The 20,150-nt window shown below is 40.8% G+C and overlaps 2 long non-coding RNA genes across 2 annotated transcripts in view; both read right to left on the bottom strand.

The window, feature by feature from the left end:
* Positions 1–20,150, bottom strand: part of LOC145447993 (uncharacterized) — a 272,776-nt gene that overhangs the window by 152,620 nt on the left and 100,006 nt on the right. The gene's annotated exons all lie outside the window — the stretch shown is intronic.
* On the bottom strand, positions 17,267–19,894 carry LOC145448000 (uncharacterized). Its single transcript, XR_013917771.1, has 2 exons — positions 19,760–19,894; positions 17,267–17,924 (listed from the first exon to the last, which is right to left on the bottom strand). It is a non-coding gene; the product is annotated as an uncharacterized LOC145448000 (long non-coding RNA).

Here is a 20,150-nt window from a genome sequence, read left to right as displayed (position 1 = left end):
ATATTAGGCAAAGTAAAGAGGTTCAGCTTGACTTTTTGTAAAATTCCCTTCCCCGCTGCCACTATGATGCCGCAGGCGATCCCAAATGAATCATCAACAACAGGATCTGAGACATAGACGCGGAGAAGGAATATGTCAAAATAGCGAAATATGTGCAACATAGAAACGGTGTTTTGCTGTTCACGGATTTTGAATAAAGAGACAACGTCACGTTCAATGCCTTTGTAGACGGTTTATGTGTTTATAGAACGATACACAACTGAACATATACGACAAACATCTAATATACTGGCAGTGATTTTATAGCGTCACCATATGTCCTTCTTTAGAAGGATTTGTCCTCCTTTTCGAGGAAATCGAAATCTCCTACGAGGACGCCTAAATATCCTCTTTTTTGGGAATTTATCCTCCTTTATCGCTTCGATAGTCAGACTAATGGACGGGCACTTCCAAAAGACGTTATAAACGATGCGGATGTAATAACGGGTATTTCGGGAGTAGGACTGGCGATTTCATAAGTTGTAAAGAGTGCCCTTCACGGATCCCCAAATATGGCTAATCTAGATCTAATCGACTTTCGACTGTACCAGTGGCACTCTGCACGGAGTTGTAATGACTCAAAATGTCAGCCGATGGGTGTGAGCGGATAAGACTTTACCGAACCCAGGGTACATTTTCTAATGTACTTCTACTGTCTAAAAAGTTCGAATAGAACATGCTTCTGGTAAGTAATTAAGTGGTTCTGATCAGTAATTAAGCGCTAACCAGCCACCACGCCACTATATGGCGTGTCCTGGCCTTACGGCAGTCGCCACGTATAGTTACGTCACTAGGAAATGGGTTGTATATTACCGTCCTATCCTCGTCACGATGGTATGCAAAATTCATACATTTGAATGATATATTCATATTTTTCCCGAAGCTTCTCGAGTTAACACTCAACAGGTGTTAGCGTCACATATAATGCGAGGATTCAAACTTTGCTTACGAGAATGAATAATGCTAAATATGACTTAACGCAGAGGAGTAAAATACAAAATTAAAAATACGATATAGCTATAACACAGGCACGAAAAGAATAACACAAGGTAATGTACGATTATTTTATGATACACCAATTATTTATGTTAGACTTGGTTGACGCACATAGTGATGACGATGGACTCAAGAACAGACAACTGTAAAAGCCTCTAAATTATACTACGCTCTGCCAATACTAAACATGTCCTCATGATGATTTGGGAGCACGCGTGAGGTTTTACAGCAGATTTTTTTTCGATGGAAGACATTTCAGTTATGGCCATGTTGTCTTCGTAAACAATCATCTTATTTTGATGCAACCTCGTGATATGCGATTTGATCGAAGGGGGAATGTGTTGTTTGATACCGAATATCGATTTCTTGGTAGTGGCAGAGAAATCGGCGAGGAAGCTTCATTGTTCACATGACGTACGAGGATTTAAACCGTTTGCTACTGTTGAAACGGTTGTCGCATTCATTCGTTTCCTTTTCGCGTCTAACGAAGCGTTTTCTTTTTGTTATATAGCATACACTACGTATCGACACAAGAAAACGAACGTTTACGGCGTGTTGGCGACAAGTTGTAACTTAGAAACAGTGTTTGAGGTTCAGAGATCTATCATCGAAGATAGCGTTACTGTCACGCCCTATAATTATATACCTTTGTAAACGTTTTATACCTATAATACCCACGAATTGACTAAAACGACGCGAAGAATGAACAAAGGAATAGTGGCAAAAATGTAAGATTAAAACAGTTTCTCGGTTCACAAATCCATGGGCGTTATTGTAATCTATGTTCTGTTCTTTTGTAGATGTTTTACGCCTATAACGCATAGAAAAAATAACTACGAATAGGATTCAAGTCATCGACGCGTCCATCGAACTTAAGAATATCTGCATAAAACTTGTTACCTAGAAACGGTGTTTGCAATTTCCCAATCTAAACGATAATGGCGATATCACAATATATGCCTTTGTAGACGTGCTATGCCTAGAACGTCCACAACAAATAAGATTCAAGGCATCGACACGATGAGTAAATAGGGATATTGGTGAAAAGGCAGTAATATAGAAATATTGCTCACTGTTCTTGTTCATCCATCTATCATTGAAGGAAGAGTTATTGCTACGGTATATGCCTCTGTTGAACAGTAAACATATAGGCAAATGCCCAGTATTTAATCTTCAACAACAAAATCACAAAAACAGGACAACACTGCAGACGAGAGTTCGGCAGATCACGAACACTCATAAAAACATCACATCTAAACTGCAACTTTAATAACATTTTCTTATAAGTATCGAGGAGTGAGCTTATATACGTAAGTACATAGGATCTATATTCTTGCTTTAAATAAGTTGATAATATGTTACAGCCAGAATTTGTGGGACATCCCAAAGTAGCAATACGATTTACAGTACCCTGATTTATAACGCTGATTTTCTGGAAGCAGTAACATCGCTGAATCTCAGTCATAGTCACCACGTGGATTATCATGATCAGTGGCTATGTAACAAATCCCTTAGGGTGGAGGCCAAAAAGCTGAGTAAAAACATCCTGGATTTTCGCTTAATCTGCGAGTTCCAAGATCTCCCGATTTAGAAGTAGATGATCCGCACGCCAAAACTTGTGATGTTCGTGCAAAGTTAGTAGATCTACAAATCCAGGATGTAGGACGCTTTTGCGTCAAAATGGCGCAAAATGTAGTGATCCGTGGAAGGTTGCCATGTCAACCCATCGACTTCGTAGCAAATATAGCTTTGGCAATGCTGATTGAGTGATTGGAAATGTCGTCGATTTTGGTCATGTGCTATGAATGCCGTCGTTTCCTAGGTAGACTCCTGAAATTGATTTGAAGCCACTCTGCAGCTTTAATGCATATTACTCTGTAGTTTATTCACAGTTATAAGTTCTAAAGACGGCATTGCAAACTGATACTGTTATTACTGTCCGTAGACGTAGTATGGATATTTTGGACATCGTAGATGGCGGTTCGGACGACGAGAATACAATTGTTGTGCCCTGCCTTGGCAGACATATCGGATACAGCTATATGCACTGCTTTGGTCAAAAAAATTGCGCCCCCTGCACTTATCGTCATGTCAAAAAGAGCACATCATCTAATATAGAGATATGCTATGTCAGGGGTGGGCAAACTTTTGAGCTCGCGGGCCGCATTCAACATCTAAATCCATTCGCGGGCCGCATTATATAAAATTGAGATTATATGGTGAGGACGTGGAGATTATATATGTTCCTATTTAAAACAAAACAGACATTGCTTTGTTGATATCATACACATGTCAGAAACATAGTGGCGAGATTTCATAGGCTGGTCGAGCTCAATAACCAATTTGTCAAAATTATAGAGATGAAAGTCGTTTGTCCTGATTCTTAGAACAGGATTGCAATTTAAATCTATGAGCAGCGATCTGTTCATAGATTCACTAATTCCACTTTTGGCTCAGTTCCACAATACTGACAGCATCATAACCATGTTAGCTTCAAACACGCATCTACGATGTGTAGATAAAATATAAATACCCCAATTCTACGCATACAGAGAACGAATCTACCTAAGACACGCGCAAATCGTTTATATACGCACATCACTGAAATAATTAAAACTGCAATGAAGTGGCCAATATGAAATCCCACTCGTCATCCGAATTATGTCAATCTTGTTTAGGATTTCTGTGATGTTTAGTAGTTGAAACCTTTCAAACTGCGTGCGCCTTCAGATCGAGATGTCGCCCCAGAAATTAATAATAATGTAAGGAAGTATTTACATCAGAACAGCTATACTATCAATTTTTTTGAGACACGCCCTTCCCCCCCCCCTTGTGATGGTGAAAAATTTCGCGGCACCCTTATCGTCATATCACAAAACGCAACTAGGGTGCTAGCAACCTAACAGATAGTTTGATGGCACGGAGGGTTACGAATGTGGATCACGAATTTTTAAATATGAAATTGAAACGAAATACAGAACAATAATGATGACGTGAATGAGAATCGCGCCGAGCGCGAAAAATTTTTTCAGTGGAGAGAGGGCGTACCCTAGTTTTAGAAGCACTGTCTTCGAATTATCATGGTGAAATATACTAAAAAAAAGTTTAATGAAGTCCCTGCATTAATTCGATGTTTAGTACGGATTTTATCAATATTTTTAAAAAGTTTCTTTAGACTCTCGCGGGCCGCACAGAACGGTGTGGCGGGCCGCATGCGGCCCGCGGGCCGTAGTTTGCCCACCCCTGGGCTATGTTAATCTGTCCATATCCGGAGGTCCGGACTATTATACTTTCCACGAAGGCCTATTGTACGCACCGAAATCGCGAGTGGCAATGTTATGAGATGGGGAATCCATATTTTCATGAAGAGCGGAGCGCGAAAATTTTCTAGATTCACGAATTAATACCGTAAGTAATAGTAGCAGTATCACATATTACTGTCAAATATTTATCTTTTTTCAGCCCATGTGATCAGATTCACCGGTAGGTACATGGAGGGAGTGCTTTCGAAAATTTAGGGCAAGTTATACATGATAATGCATATTCGTGTGGGCCAATTGTTATTAGTCATGCACTTTGTTGCATGCTGTTATTTCTTGGCCCCGATCAGGATTGTCCATCGTATCGGTAGTGGAAATATATTGAAATTGCCCAAATGTACCATAAAAAAATTTCTTCCGTGAGGAGCACACGTTTCTGATTCCTGCTTAGATCTAGAAGGGCGCTACTATATTAGAATCAAAAAAATAAGTTATGATGAATTGCGTGGAACGCGAAGAAAATTTCAAGATTAATTAGGATCTCTAAAAAGATTGGGAGTGAATTAGTAATTTCAATTTGCATGTCGCCGGATGCTAACACATGCTAATTGAATAAGGTGTCGAAATCCGCAAAAATTTCCTTCTACGGCTAGCAGGTTGCCCATCCCTGATCTAATAGCATACATATGGTATGTCTTACGCCAAGTTTGAATCCGTATTCCAGTCTTTAACATTTCTGACAAATTACCCCCAACTTGTTTGAAAATAGCAAAGAAACATTGAACAAGGTAGGTTGCACTGACACTATTCCTAATGCTGGTAGTGACTACAGAGAACAAGGCCTCGTTCTGTACTGCCATGCTCAATTTGATCAGTTTTGGAATTGAGTTAAATTGTGTTGATATAGGGTAGCTTAACTGAAGGCGAAACCGTGCAACCTATATTACATCCTATAGTCTGTCTTACGCAGTGCAGTTTGCCAGCAATTAACAACAGCTACCCAGCGCACCGAGCTTTCGGCTACTGTCGAAGCTATGCAAGGAGGGGTTCACCATGTATCCTTGGAACCTTTCTTTTGCGAGGGTAGGGCTACCACAGAGCACTATAAAAAGCAAACATGGCCAAAACGAAACGATTTTTTTTGTTGAAGAGAAAAACGTAAAGTAAACTCTGTTGATTAACCCAAACAAAATGCTTATGCCTCTTATTCACGTAGAACTTGGCCTTATAAAGCAATTTGTGAAAGCATTGGATAAAGGTACCGACACATTCCAGATTCTCCCGAACTTGTTTTCTGAACTATCAGTAGCTAAAGTAGAAGTTGGTGTATTTATTGGCCGACAAATTAAAAATATTTTCACGTCAAATGATTTTTATCCAAATTCCTAATCATGTTTTAAAGAAGGCCTGGAATAGCTTTGTGGGTGTGGTGAATGGGTTCTTGGGCAATAAGGAATATAACTATGCCGATGTCGTTGCCAATTTGTTTAAGTCGTAAGGAAACATGGGGTGCAGAATGTCTATGTAACCACATATGCTTGATGCTCACTTGGACGAGTTCAAATATAATATGGGAGCTCATTCAGAAGAACAAGGGGAGCGATTACATCAAGACATAAAATATTTTGAAATGAGATACCAAGGGTAATATAATGAAAGCATGATGGGAGATTTTGTCTGGGCCTTAATGAGGGAAAGTAGAGTTGTAGAGTACAAAAGAAAATCCCGGAAATCATCCCATTTTCAATAATTTCATGCTCGAACTGTTTTAGCCTGTAATATTTATTTAGTTTTGCATTTAACGATGGTATTGATTCGGATACAATTAAGACATTTATGTGCAAATTTCCATGTACCAAATGCCTATGCTTTGTGATTTGATTTTAATAACAAAAGTTCTAATTCGTTGCCTATGCAAAGCAGGAATTAACCCTATGCCAGACAGAGAAATAGCCAAAAGTTGGTTCTAATTTGCTGTGTGAAAAAGCAATCGACAGCCTACCACTAACGTGTCAAAATATTTAGTAAAAACGTTGATAGAATATGACTTTTTAGTCGATGCCAAGCGATTAAAAATGGTCTTGCAGCTATCAAAGACAGTTTGGTAAATATACTTTTCCAATTGGGCTAATCAGTATAACTATGCACAATATTGCACATACTAGCAAATTGAAAAAAAATACTTTCCCAACCATAAAATCAACATTTGGAATGAGCTATATTGATTTTTGGAAGTTTTCGGGTGCGACAGATCGAGAAATATCAATTAAAACCTGGGAACTGAAATCGTGTTACAGGATGAAATCCAGCGAAACATCGCATTTTTACCTGATTTTGTACATGCACTGTTTTAGCCTGAAATATTTATTTAGTTTTGCATTTAACATTGATTCGGATACAGTTAATAAAGGTATGTGCAAATTCCCATGTACCATGTACCAGCGATCGAAGTCAGTTTGGTAAATATCAATTTCCCATAGGGTAAATCAGTATAACCATGCACAATATTGCACATACTAACAAATTCAAAAAATCACTCTCCTAACCACCAACCAAAGTTTGGATTGAACTATATTGATTTTTGGAAGTTTCTAGGTGAGAGTAATCAGGAAACATCAATTAAAACCCGGGAAGAAAAATCGTTTAAGCCTGAATTATTTATATATATTCCCATAAGTCGATAAATACAACTATGACAACGGCTGAACGGTTAACTTGTGTCCATGTAATCGAGTCAATACTGATTCAAAAATCTTAATGTTGTGCTATGCTTTTGCAAGTTATACGTGGTGTTCATTGCCACATATTTTTCGCAATTTTTGCCGGTCCACGAGGGGAAAAAGTTTGAGATCCACTAATCTAGAGCACGGGTTCCCAACCTGTGGGCCATGATCTCTAGGGTGATTATTTACTATAGTCCAGGGAAAAGTTAAAGAACCACTGATATATATGAAGTAAGCAAAGCATATACTCACTCCAGACGGCATATACGGCGAAGGATTCATGCCAACAAACAGAACCCCTATTGTGGCAGGCATTCTATTTTTTATGTACGCCTCTTGTTGCCACCAGGCGTAATCCAGAGAATTCGTTATCTGCCTGATACAAACACGTATTGGGTGTTTTCCGTGTTTCTTTTCTTCAAATCGGTTCGGATTACGATCAAAGCTAATGACGCCAGGCGGACAAACCTTCAAAGAACAGCATAACCATGGTAAACACATCCAACCCCATCAATCGTCGAATTGCATCACGTTACCAGTGTGTACGGGTTTTTTAGCTCCATCATAATACGCAAATACTGTTCAGAGATCCTGCCGACATAAGTTCAGATTAATTTTAATAATTTATTCAGATCGATACACCACATTATTTCGATACAATGAAACAATGACGTAAACCAGGGGCGGGGAACTTCTTCAGTCGGCCGGCCGGATATAGGAAAATTAGGTACTTGGCGGGCTGGATTGCTGAATCGATACATTATTCGCCCATTTATCCATGTATACAAGGAGTAAATCGTATTTAATGAATGTACTCTAACGACAGCAATGTCACTTCACAGTCATTTCTCGCTGATAATGATGAATACAATGTGGATTTGAGAACAGCATTGTCACACAGACGCCGTCATGTCTGCCTCCAACTGATCAATGAACACACGGTGCAATCCTTAATTAAGATGTCAAGGCGTTCGATAAGCTCGGTACCCCAAATTTACCAAGATATCAATTTATTAGGTTTGAGTAGGTGACGAGATGGCGTCGTTGTTTAAATGTGCGGCCTAATTAATTTCGATATTGAATTCATCCGGCCCGCGTCCTCCACGAAATTTGAAAAGTTCCCCGCGACCCGTTTTGAGTTGGCGACCCCTTGCATAAGCGGTGTCTTACGAAAGCCTAGAAGTGTGCTGTGATACAAGTCGGCGGTTAAGGATTCAAAATAAGATATATCAGACTGATGTAAATGATCATTGTAATCGACAAACACCATGTGTACCACAAACGAGATTAGGGTTGAGTAGATCGTAAATGCCTATATTGCAAGTCTTCTCGGTTCGACGACCTTACGCGTAAGCTCCACTCTCGCACGTAAATAATAACATACAGTCACTACAATTTGACGTAGTAAGCAAGTAGTGGATAACCTCGGCAGACTGGGGCTGCGGGCCACATTATCATGTAAGACGAATAACTGTCCGCGGGCCGGATCTCAAAAGAGCCATCAATGGCTCGCGAGCCGTAAATAGGTTCCTGCCCCTATACTATAGTGTTGTCTTTCCTGCAAGAGTACTTAGTTACAATGGGTTCTATGATACTGCAGCAAGCTGAATTCACGATAATCGTTGATTAATATATCTCTGGTTCCTGCTGTGACTATGAAGCCCTGATTTTCACCGATTCAGTTCGAGCCAGAGTAATTCTACGAAAGATCACGTCCTAGTCCAATTTTACGATTCTCAGTCATATTTTATTATCATGTATAGCCGTATAGGCAATGTGATGTAATACCTTATCCAGTGACGTGCGGTCCAATGAGGCAAGTGAGGCAGTGCAGGTGAGGCACAAACGAATCTGCTTCGTGCACTATTCGCTAACAATTGGACAATCGAAACCGAGTGAAACGTGCTACCGATCCCCAGGCCGTGTTATTCTTGGCATTTCAGGAGCCAGATGCCAAAACTGCCAAAAATAAAAATTTGAAAATGCCAAAAATAAGCAATTTTTGGCATATGCCAAAAATAACACGGCCTGCCAAATAGTGTATTTCGTTGATGGTGCTGTGTTAACAGGACCGCGTTACAAGCGAGAAAGGCAGGTTTCTTAATCTGGGTCCAGCTCACCCCTTAGCGGTGAAAGCATGGTGTCCTAAATGGTGTGGGCACAGCGAGATTGAACGGCTGACTGCATTTGGTTTACGTCATACTTTCCATTTGTCCAAAGGCAATTTTACAGCCATTTTTGACCGGCTTGTCGAGCGCTAAATTTGATAAAACGGGTATCAATGAGAAGCTGCTGCAGTACTGATTATTTAAATATAAATTATATTCTGCTCATGGAACTGGAACCCCCAAAATCAACCACGATTTTTGCATTGTGATCAAGTTGAACATTGTGACGCAACAAACTGTCTGGCTATTTCTGAGCTGCATAGTCTCGTTTTGCCAGACAGGACTCCAGGACTCTTCCATGCGAGTTGGTAATATTAACGCCACCTGAAGTGACAAAAGTCCTCCGAAAATATATCGGTAGACTGAAGGAGAAATGATAGTCGGGCTACTAAATAGAATGTGTTGAGAGACAACACAGGAAACTCATGGAAAAGGAACGGGAAGAAAATTCGGGTCAAGTATACTAAACGCCCGGAAATAAGCCGTCATCAGTAGGGAACACGGGATTTGAGATGTGATGTGATGCAGTATGTATTGATTTATGTTTCACGTGGGCCGCAATTTGGCCGGGGCTCAAGATTATTTGTACTATATACGGAACAGATAAATTTAAAGCCCGGAATAGGAGAGAAGGTGCATTGGTAATAAGCTATCTGAAGAAGGATATCCGGGACTTCGTTAGGTCTCGTCCAATCATGACATAAGCGCAATACCTCTTCTCACATGGGGCGTCAATCAGCCAAAACTGAAACGAGCCAAAACCTCACAAGAACTAGCTCAACGGCTTCACATTACACTGAACTGCCTCATATTATGGAAGACAACGGTGAAATTAATGATACCGATCGTTTGCGCGCACATTTGATAATGGAGAGATCATATAAGATATTTTGGCATGCTGCATACGAAAGGTTGCCGGCACCTGGACTGGTGTTTATTTAGTGGTGATTGCTTGTGTTTCGACTTGGGTGCAGGCATGCTCGTCGGGTGTCGGATGGCCGGCGGGATGCTATTCCGCACGTCAGGTCCGGCATGCTTGATGGAGCGATGATCTTTTCGGTCGACCATGTGATGTTTGGGCGGCGTGCTGGACGCGCGTGTGCTGTGCTTGTGCGCTTTTGATTCCGAGGTGAAGGGGACATTGACGTGTTTGGGACAGCAGTGACCGCAGTGGAAGAATAATCATGAGTGTGAATAATATGAGCCGATGGAATTTATCGGCCAATACGAATATTGCTCACCAACTTGTGCAAATTCTAGAATAACGGCTAAACTTGAGAATATTTAGGTAATTTAGCACAGAAATCACGCATGCAATAATCGCGTGTCGATAATCTTTTGTTTTCTAGTTTGCTCGCTACTGGAGATCGTTATAAATAATTGATGAATATTCCGTTCGCGGTGACGATCGTAAGCTTCGTCATGCTGCAAAGCTGTAATATCCTAATTCCCCAATATGCGCTGCAGGATGGGCTGTTATTTTGCGCTTGCTTATGTCGGATCGCTATAAATAATTAATGAATATACTGCTCACAGTGATGATCGTGATTTTCGTTGTATTTGAGGCCTTTACACGGAGTACGAAATATATAATTCCCAAATTGCTGGGGGATATTAATTCTACGATTATTACCGGCCCATATAATAGTACAACAAGAGAAGAATCAAGCTCGGTTAATAACTAGATACAGTGCATATCCACAAACAGGGGAATTATTATGGCGTCTTTACGCTAAATACGACTCATGTTGCACTATACCATGGTATCATGCGCACTAAAACCACATGGGGCCTAGGATCTGATATGTAAGTTTGTATAAATGCAAACTACTCACCAGTGCCCAATAACATAAGTCAATATTGCCAAAAATAGGTTTCTACCAGGGCGATATTATTCCATCAATGGAATGAGGCTTGAATTTCAGGGATCCAGACGCTTGATAGACGGGTCATAGCAGCGTCGGACATGCGATCCGCAGAATGATTTAATCCAATGCGTGAAGCAAGTTTGAGTATTATAAAATGTTTAATGCGAAACAATAACTTCATATTGTTAATTTATTCGCTAAAAGCTTTTCGACCTTCAGTGTTCCTCACAAAGCATGTTACGATTGGCTGAAACTATATTACGATGCAGGAAAAAATCACTGCCTTGTATCTTTTGTCAGGGCCGTTGTTTTAGCGCAGTGGTTCCCAACCTTTTTCCACCCACGTACCATTTTGAGGTTTTATGCAGTGCTCGCGTACCACCTGTATAAGTTACGCGCGTTTCCACTATTTATGACGTCATACTCACGTATTTGACCTATGCGAGGTGTATTAACAAATTCTATTAAACTAGGCCAGGGATGTCAAACATACGGCCCGTGGGCCGGATCCGACTCGCCAGACGATTTTATCCGGCCCGCATAGCGATTCTGAGTACATTGAAAAAAGATTATATTATCCATCACATCCACAGTAATAAACCAAATTACAAAGTCCGCGTTGACAGTTAAATATCTTGTATTCATCACAACGCATACGCAGGGATAACGCTAGATTATGACTAAAGCAGGGGTGGCAAACCTTTTTGCCATTCACATTTCGACTACTCGTGTAGCCTACGGCCGCATTCCAGGGCATAGTCGTAATGAACGAGCTGGACTCTAAATATCCAGGTTAAAGTGTCTATGTCCGTTTCTGGTAAACTCCGGACTAATCTATTTAATGGTAGGCTTACTATGCGCACATAAATCGCGAGTGGTCACTGGTAATGTTAAGGAAGGAAGTGCTCATAGTCGCGCCGAGCGCGAAAAAAATTCAGATTCACCAATGAATTTCGTCATTGATATTAGTAGTTTTACATATTGCTATCAAACTTTTATCCTTTCTCATCCCGTGTGATCAGATTCACTGGTATAGAGTTGATGTAGGGGTGTTTTCGAAAATTTAAAGCAAGTTATAAATTATGATGCATCTTTGGGTGGGCCAATTGGTATTAGTCACTCTGTAGCAAGCTGTTATTTCTTGACCTCCCATCAGGATTGTTAGTATAGTGAGGAGCACACGATTCCGAGCTGATATTTCCATGTGAGGTGCATCATTTTCCATTGATGTTCGCATCTGTATTGTGGGGCTCTGATTGCAAAGGGTGCTACTATATTAAAATCGAAAAATGTAGTCGCATTGAATCGCGCGCAGCGCGAAGAAAATTTCAAGATTAATTAAGATCTTTCAAGAAATTGGAAGTCAATTCGTAAATTCGAATTGCATGTCTACGGCCGCCAACACATACTAATTGAATTGCGTGTCTACGATCGCACAAATTCCCTCTTATGGCCGCAGGTTGGCCACCCTTGGACTAAAGCAAAGGGAACACTGAAATATGTCTACTTGTATCGCCGGTAATGCCATTGTATTCAACCGGACAAGCATCGTATTTTCGCCAATTTCATTGCTCGCAAATAATGGTGTTGCGACTAGCTAGAATGAAATACCCCTACGATCCGTGTATTATCTATATATGCTTGATAATAAAGTATTCCAGCGAGAAGCAATCGCACGAGGCAACATTATGGATTCCGTTGACTGGTCCGGACCGCGAGCGATTTCATGACTTCGATCCGGCCCGCGATGCAATTTGAGTTTGACACCCCTGAACTAGGCCTTATCACTCAGGGTTGATGGGATGTATGGAATTTTTTTTTTCACCACCAGTCACAAGAAGAACAACATAATGAAATAACAACACATATTCAAAAGTCAATTTATTTAATGCGATGGCTGCATTTGTTTATTTTCCACTAGCTTGTCGATGCGTGGTATACGTTTGCTTACAGCGCATCGAAAGTCATGTATGGGCGCAACAAGTCGGTTTCGTTTCTTCGACTTGATAGTCATCAGGGATGAAAATCCTTGCTCGCGCATTCCCACGTATACGGGAAAATTAGCAGCTGATGGGAATAGCGTGAGGCGACGGCTTCAAAAAAACTCAAAATCAACCTCACCTGAACTAGTAACTCCGTTCGGTCGAAAAAAAAAAGAATCAACTCGCGTACCACCTGGAGGACCTTCGCGTACCACTAGTGGTACGCGTACCACAGGTTGGGAACCACTGTTTTAGCGGAAGCAATAACTATATTTCCCTGGCAAAACGTCGTATTGTGTGCAGGTTCTGTTGTTTGCGCGTAAACCTATAATATATTGGGGCTCGAGAAAGTAGCCAGAACCTTACGCTAGACCGGGTGTGGGCAATTATTTTCCATCGCGGGCCAAATCAAAAGCGGCAAAAACGTTGGTGGGCCGTAACAAAAGTCCAGACTATGGTCCGCGGCGTGCAGTTTCATCTCTAAATTGGAAACAGAATTATATTGTTAACGCATGTCGCGAAGTGGATACTTAAATATTGGGCTGCGTCCCCAGCTCCGTGTGGCTTGGTAAAGTAGCCTTGCTCTTTTGCTAAGCTTCGGTAGCAGGTGCGCATCAGCCGCGGGTATGTATTCACTGCATGATTTGTTATCATAATGCCGACCTAAATTATATTCATTGAGCTCTGAGACCTGCTCCATGCCCACTACAAACCACCGCAGCTTTTATTGCTTATCATGACATTGTTTGTGAACGAGAACTGATCCACTTGATTACCGATTTGGAAACATATCCCTTCTAAAATTGAAAACCATTCTTACAATGCGTAATGTTACAATGACAACCAGAAGGTTTAAACTGATCTATATGGAAAGAGTGAATTCTTGTGACTCCAAGGCTGCTCAAACTTCGCCAAATACATTGCCGTTATTTTGAGTCTTAATTACGCGTGCCCAGTACGTGGACAGCATAATCTTGGCATATTAATGAACATGCTCCAAGGTGAACTGGTTTCCTGTTTAATTAATAGTCTTTGATTTAGTCATACAAAAATTCAGCCATGTCTGAGCCATCATTGCGGTTTCCGCAAGGGTATTGGTGGACAGATGTCGTGGTCCGAACAGATGGTATTTTTCCCCATACTCTACTCCTAAGGGACCAGGATCATTGACATCTGTTAGGTGAGGTAATTAGTTACCGCAGCAGAATGGGGGATGTGCATTAAAAGCTTGTTACAGTTGAAATGTAACATTTTATAACATCGTGAATCTGGTATAGGTCCGTCCCGAAGCGTAAACTTGCTTAGTCGTCAGACCATATATGATGCGAGCATGGCACACCCTCTAAAAGTCTTCGTACACATTAGGGTATACGGAACATCCAGTTGGGAGCCCGCGCTTATACAATTGATCCCCTATGGCATATGGCAGTGGTTCTCAACCGCCGGTACGCGACGACATTCCTGCCGGCCCGCCAGTTCACCGGTCCGCCAGACGATTACCTCTGGCCTAGCGTGGAAATTTTAAGCCAATATACATCCTAAAGCGGCTCCACTCCTGTATAGGAGAAAAGTCGGCAAATCGATCCACCGCCAAAACGAAACCGTCATATGCAGTTTGTAAGAAGATCATAATAATTACACAAAGGTATGTAATTCCAATATCTGCGGCCGCTCCGCAGTATCACTCCCGTTTCGTAAGATAGGCCTACCCGAACAGTACAAGAACGCAGATTTCAAGGTGACATGTTAGACCTCTGGGATGAGATACTTCGCGCTTAATGACGTGTTTAGCTGGGCCCGATATCGCTCTAATATTCGCTGAAAAAACGTTGTCTTTGTTATGTATCGTGCGCAACTCATAGTATAATAGAAAAGGAAGTTTATGATCATCATGATGGTTATTATAATTATTATGACTATCATTGCAATCATGAGTGGTGCTTATCGCAATTTATGGCCTTGTGCACCACGGTAATCGGGAAATTCAAATCAAGCAGTAACTGAAGCAACTTATAACAACTTATTGCGCACTCAGCGACGGCGGTCGACAATTAAGATAGAAGATCGATCATACCGATGCAGCAGGATTATACTACAAATCTGTTTGCGGCGAACTGTTTATGGATGTGTTAGGTCTACTTTGACCCAGAACGCGACTGCAGCAGCATCGTGTACATGCTACTTGACGATGCGATACTAGTCATATAGTCTCAGTAATTGGGTTGTAGCACCCCGGGCCGCTAAAGTGCGATGAATATGAAAAATAGGCCACACATTGTGCAAATCGATCATACGTATGGCAGTGATGTAGCAGACTCTGTGGGACTGACCATTTGCGGACTGACAGTGCAGCAATGTCACGGGCATAAAGACCACAAAATGGCGAACACACAGTATCTACTGCGCAAAGTGCATTAAGACTCGGAGAGTGCAAAAACAACATTAACGGCTGCTAAGGGGATTTAATGTTACTTAATGTCAAGAAAAACCATTAGAGAGTGACATCTCAGTGGGAAAACCACATTAATCCTGTTAAGAGCATTTTCAGAGTGCTGTTTGACGTCACTAACTGTTAAAAAATTCTGATGTAACCTGATTTTATGGCATAAATCCATTAATGGTCCTTGGCCGGCTGTCCGTAAGTGATTAATTATTCAGTGTACCCCGAAAAATACCCTAAAATAGCTTCCCCCCATACACAAATCGTAGAATAATAGATTATTACACGCCATGAAAACTGTATATAAACCCCAACATTGGCATGGTCAATATCAGAACACTTGGGTATCTACGGAAGAAGGAGGGAAGTCGAGATAGCAATACAAGGCTAATATGAAGTTAGGGGGAGGCTATGCCCGACATTAGAATCGGACTCAGAAAACTAAAATGTAGGTAAAGGGTACTTATGTATACTGACGTGTTGAAAGGGGGGCCTTTGATGTATATAGTATATCATTGATGGATATTGCGAATACGGAAATGGGGTATAGCTACCATCTAAATCTTACATTGGGAATAGTCTAGCTAAGAAATAGAAAGTGGGGCCCTGCACAGTGGGAACTCCACCTACCTTGTGTGTGGTTTGGAATAAGCATCACTCCCTCTTTAATATAATTGGTGAAGGCGTTTATGACCAATTGGGTTTTATTTTTACACCACTTACGTGATGATTATTGGAGTACACAGGCTTTAGCACTTGACAAAATATTTCTCAAGTAGGCCGGGGCTTTTCCGCCACAGACGATAACACCGAAAGGATATCTCTAATAATCTCCCTCCGCTACGGAACTTGTCACTGTCTAGGGTCCACGAATGTCTATGATAAAGGCCCGACAACATACCCGCGTATAATATACCAATATATATCGCGACCGACTTCTACTCAGGGCATCACTTACACGGACAAAGCAACGTTTATGATCTGGCGCCAAAAGCTAACTCGTTTTAGCAGTAAAATGGGCGATAATTTAGTATATATCATGGACGGGCAACATACGGTCCACTATTGAATTCTGAACGCCCCGTAAGCAGATTCCGGCCTTGCATGATATAAGTGTGGCTCACAGCCACAGTTTACCTTTATCTTTCACTACGTCACACAGACTTGTGCTCCGCACAACTAGAATTGTTAAATTTTCAGAAATCCAAAACAAGGACTAAATGGGTAGTCTGAACGGCTGGTGTATTTTTGCTACCCCAAGAGCAAACTTTACAACAACATTGCCAAATGCCTTCTGTTTGCCATCGTCCTCGCATGAACCGATATGTCAGCAGGACCACCAGAGTAAGAAGAGCTACGTCATATCGTTCGTTGTGGATCGGGCCGTGGCAGTGATTGTAAGGTGCTTTTTGTGTATCACTAAATCAATGCAAGCTGGCAACAACTATATTGAAGTAGGCTAACTGTAGCGAGTGGGATGTCGGCTACTAGGCCATAAACCTAAAAATTGTATCATATACATTTATTCCTTGTATGTGCGGATCAGTAAGCGATCAAGGAACCGATTTGGGCATCGCCACCTACTGGAGGAGTCGACCTCCCCTACTCTATTTGAGGCCTATGTTTGACGAACTTATCCGACAATAGACTAAGACAAATTCACGACCTGTATACAGTATAACCCTAATAGTGAAGTATTTGAGCCCTTGATGAGCTTACAACGTTCTTCGTGTACTGTCTACTCTGTTCAACAGACGATTAGCCTATAAGGGCATCAGCTGACACAAACACCAGGGGTCCTCAAACCCTTCGGCTTATGGCAAATTATTACTTTTACCGAACGTACTATAGAAGAGATATTGCAAATTTACACACCCATAGATGATATAAGGAATTTTTGGATATGGCAAACATGAAAATAAATATAATTATTAGGAGAATTTTTTTTTTATCGGTACAGGACCTAGTTATCAGTCATAAATGGGCATGGGCATGGAGATAGTACAGCTCAAATGTGATGAAAAAGATCTGACATTAAGATATTAACCCTGCTGTTAAAACTTTGAAGTGTTATCAGATCACTAATAAAAGTCCATGTCTTGGCGCGAACAGTATTCCAGCAAAACTAAATAGTTTGCCCAGAAGAGTTTTTACACAGTGTCAAGTACAAAGCCCGGATACCCAACTACATGAATTGAATCATATGAATTGGGCACATGATGTGTCAGGTATTCACCGGCCCCGTCTTAACTGCTAGTTTTGGTTAAAAGGTGGAGTGCGCAAGAGTGCGTGATAGTCCTCTGGACGGTTTGATTTTCCTCACAAAGCCCATTGGTGGTCCAAAATTTTCATCAGTGTTGAAATCAAGGGTTCTTTTAATTCTTAGATTGGGGTCGCGTCCATCTGAAGATGTTGACCCAGCAGAAGTTCTGTCCCATTCTGAGATACCTAGTGAAAAAATGAATGGTTGAAATATCAGTGATACCCTTTCAACTAAAATGCTGGCCCAATCATATGGGGATTAATCTTTGGAGCTATGGGCACAGCGATTCCAGTACTCAATCTGAATTTAGCATTAATTTTGGTGATTTGGGCCGAGTATTAAAATTAGACGCTTTTCGCCATTGGGTGTTCGATTAAGTTTTCATGTGCGCAGGGCGAATTGCTTTAAATGCTTATTGGCTGGCAAAGTCCAGGATATATTTTCTGTGAAACCCACATGTCAATAGTAGCACCTGGAAATCAATGTCTGATTATAGGGGTTATCTAGGGTAAATGCCGGAGTAATCAGCTCATGAAGCGTAGTCTAGGGTGAAATCACAGGTTCAATGGTGTTTCTTTATCCAGCAAGTTTTCCGGTAGCCTTCGATAATGTCTATGCGTTGGACAGGTAGTGTTTTACGGGGGTCTGAGAGTTGTAAGTGTTTCCCAATAACTACGGTTGCAGGTAGCACTGAATGCATAGAATTTTTTTAGCCAAGCATACATAGTAGCAAGGTTATCAGTGCTCTGCGTTCGGACACTGTATTGATAGTATTTAAACCATTTCATGATAGCTGGTTAATGTGCTTTGGGAGCGCAATTTTCATAATAAAGAAAGGAACCTATAACAAGTTCGTTACAGTTGATACCTCCACAGATGATAATAATTTACTTAGCACTTACTCTGAAATTATATTTCCTGCTATTATTAAAGTGGCATTGCATTTCTGGACTGTTACCTGAAGAGAGCAGTATAAGTCAAACAAAATTGCAATGATAATCCATTATAATATTTGCCTTTTTTGTGTAAGAATCATATTCTCGATACAATTTTAGCTGTTACACTGGGGATCTGTATTGATGCGACAGATGTTGATGAATACTGACCCCTTGTGGATTAAATTTATGAGTTTGTCCAAGCAGGATGTTAACTGATTTGATTTATGTTTCCGTTTTATGTAACACTGTTCAGCCGTGGGCTCTGTTAGAGGGGTTGGATTGAGCATACCTAATACTTAAATCAGTGAAGGTCTGAGATAGTGTCAATTGTCAGCAAATAATTGAAGAAGCAGACTAGTGCATATGATAACTGGGTATTGTTTCTAGTCGAAGCTGTCATTCTACGTAACAAAGTCGAATTTCACACTGCTTGACCATTTTATTGGGTTTCTGATAGAGTGGCATAATTATTATTTATGATAGAGCTAAGATGACGTTTAATTATTAGAAAATGCCTGTATTTATTGGTAATATATTCATTGAAAATTTCACAAATTTGTTCCTTTTTTCACATTGGAGCATTGAAACCCATCTGCTTCCGATAGAAACTAATTCAAATTTTTTTGCCATAGCTGAAAGGCAGCTTACGATATCTGTGCCAAATAGATTGTGGGCATTACGCACATGCATGTTCATTGTTCAATTACGACAGGCATTATTCTCACATGGCCCTACTCAACATTAGATGCTATGGCCATAATCCTCTGACCATGAAAATCTGTGATGACAAGACCACTGTGAACTTGGGAAAGTAGCTTATTATGACTGAAATTACTGTCTTCTGAGGCTATAAAGTCTGACGTATGTATATGGCTCGTGTTGTAAGTTGCAAAATAAAATGTACTTGTATAATTCCATATAGGCAAACACTAACTCATTATGATATACGGCATGTAGTCATGCAGTATAAAAGTAATACAATCCTGATTTCGACTACGATACGGTGGCAGGATGACCATTGGGCACTATATATTGTGTCTGAAACTGGCTATACGTGGCTTATCGTGAAGGATAAAACAAACCTTTAGCAGAAGTAGTGATTTGACTGGCAGCATTGAAGTCGGTGTGTAGTGCGGGGTACTGATGGAGTACAAGTTGCCTCATGCGTAATGCTGGCGGCTGCTATGTTCTGAGTTATGTTTACATCAAGATTGCTAGACATGCCCACCGCGAGACATGCTCCAGATCCAGATTTAGAATATCCGTGTGACATTTAGGGAACTGACCGGTCTAAAGAAAAAGCACCATCTTGTAGGTGTATTAATCATCGCGATAGCGAAACTATAATTGATTGAATTTACTATTTTATTTTAATATTAATATTGATTGATATTTGATTTTAATTCTCGTTCTAGTAATTCATTTTGAAAAATTCACACGGGTCCAGCGGGTCGCTATACCTATGAATGTTGA

The sequence above is a fragment of the Botryllus schlosseri genome, chromosome 1 (genome assembly GCF_051294905.1).
Source record: "Botryllus schlosseri isolate E-star chromosome 1, Bs_hap1, whole genome shotgun sequence".
NCBI classification, from domain to species: Eukaryota; Metazoa; Chordata; class Ascidiacea; order Stolidobranchia; family Styelidae; genus Botryllus; species Botryllus schlosseri.
The sequence above is the reverse complement of the archived record's forward strand: the minus strand, read 5'-3'. Positions and strand labels throughout refer to the sequence as shown.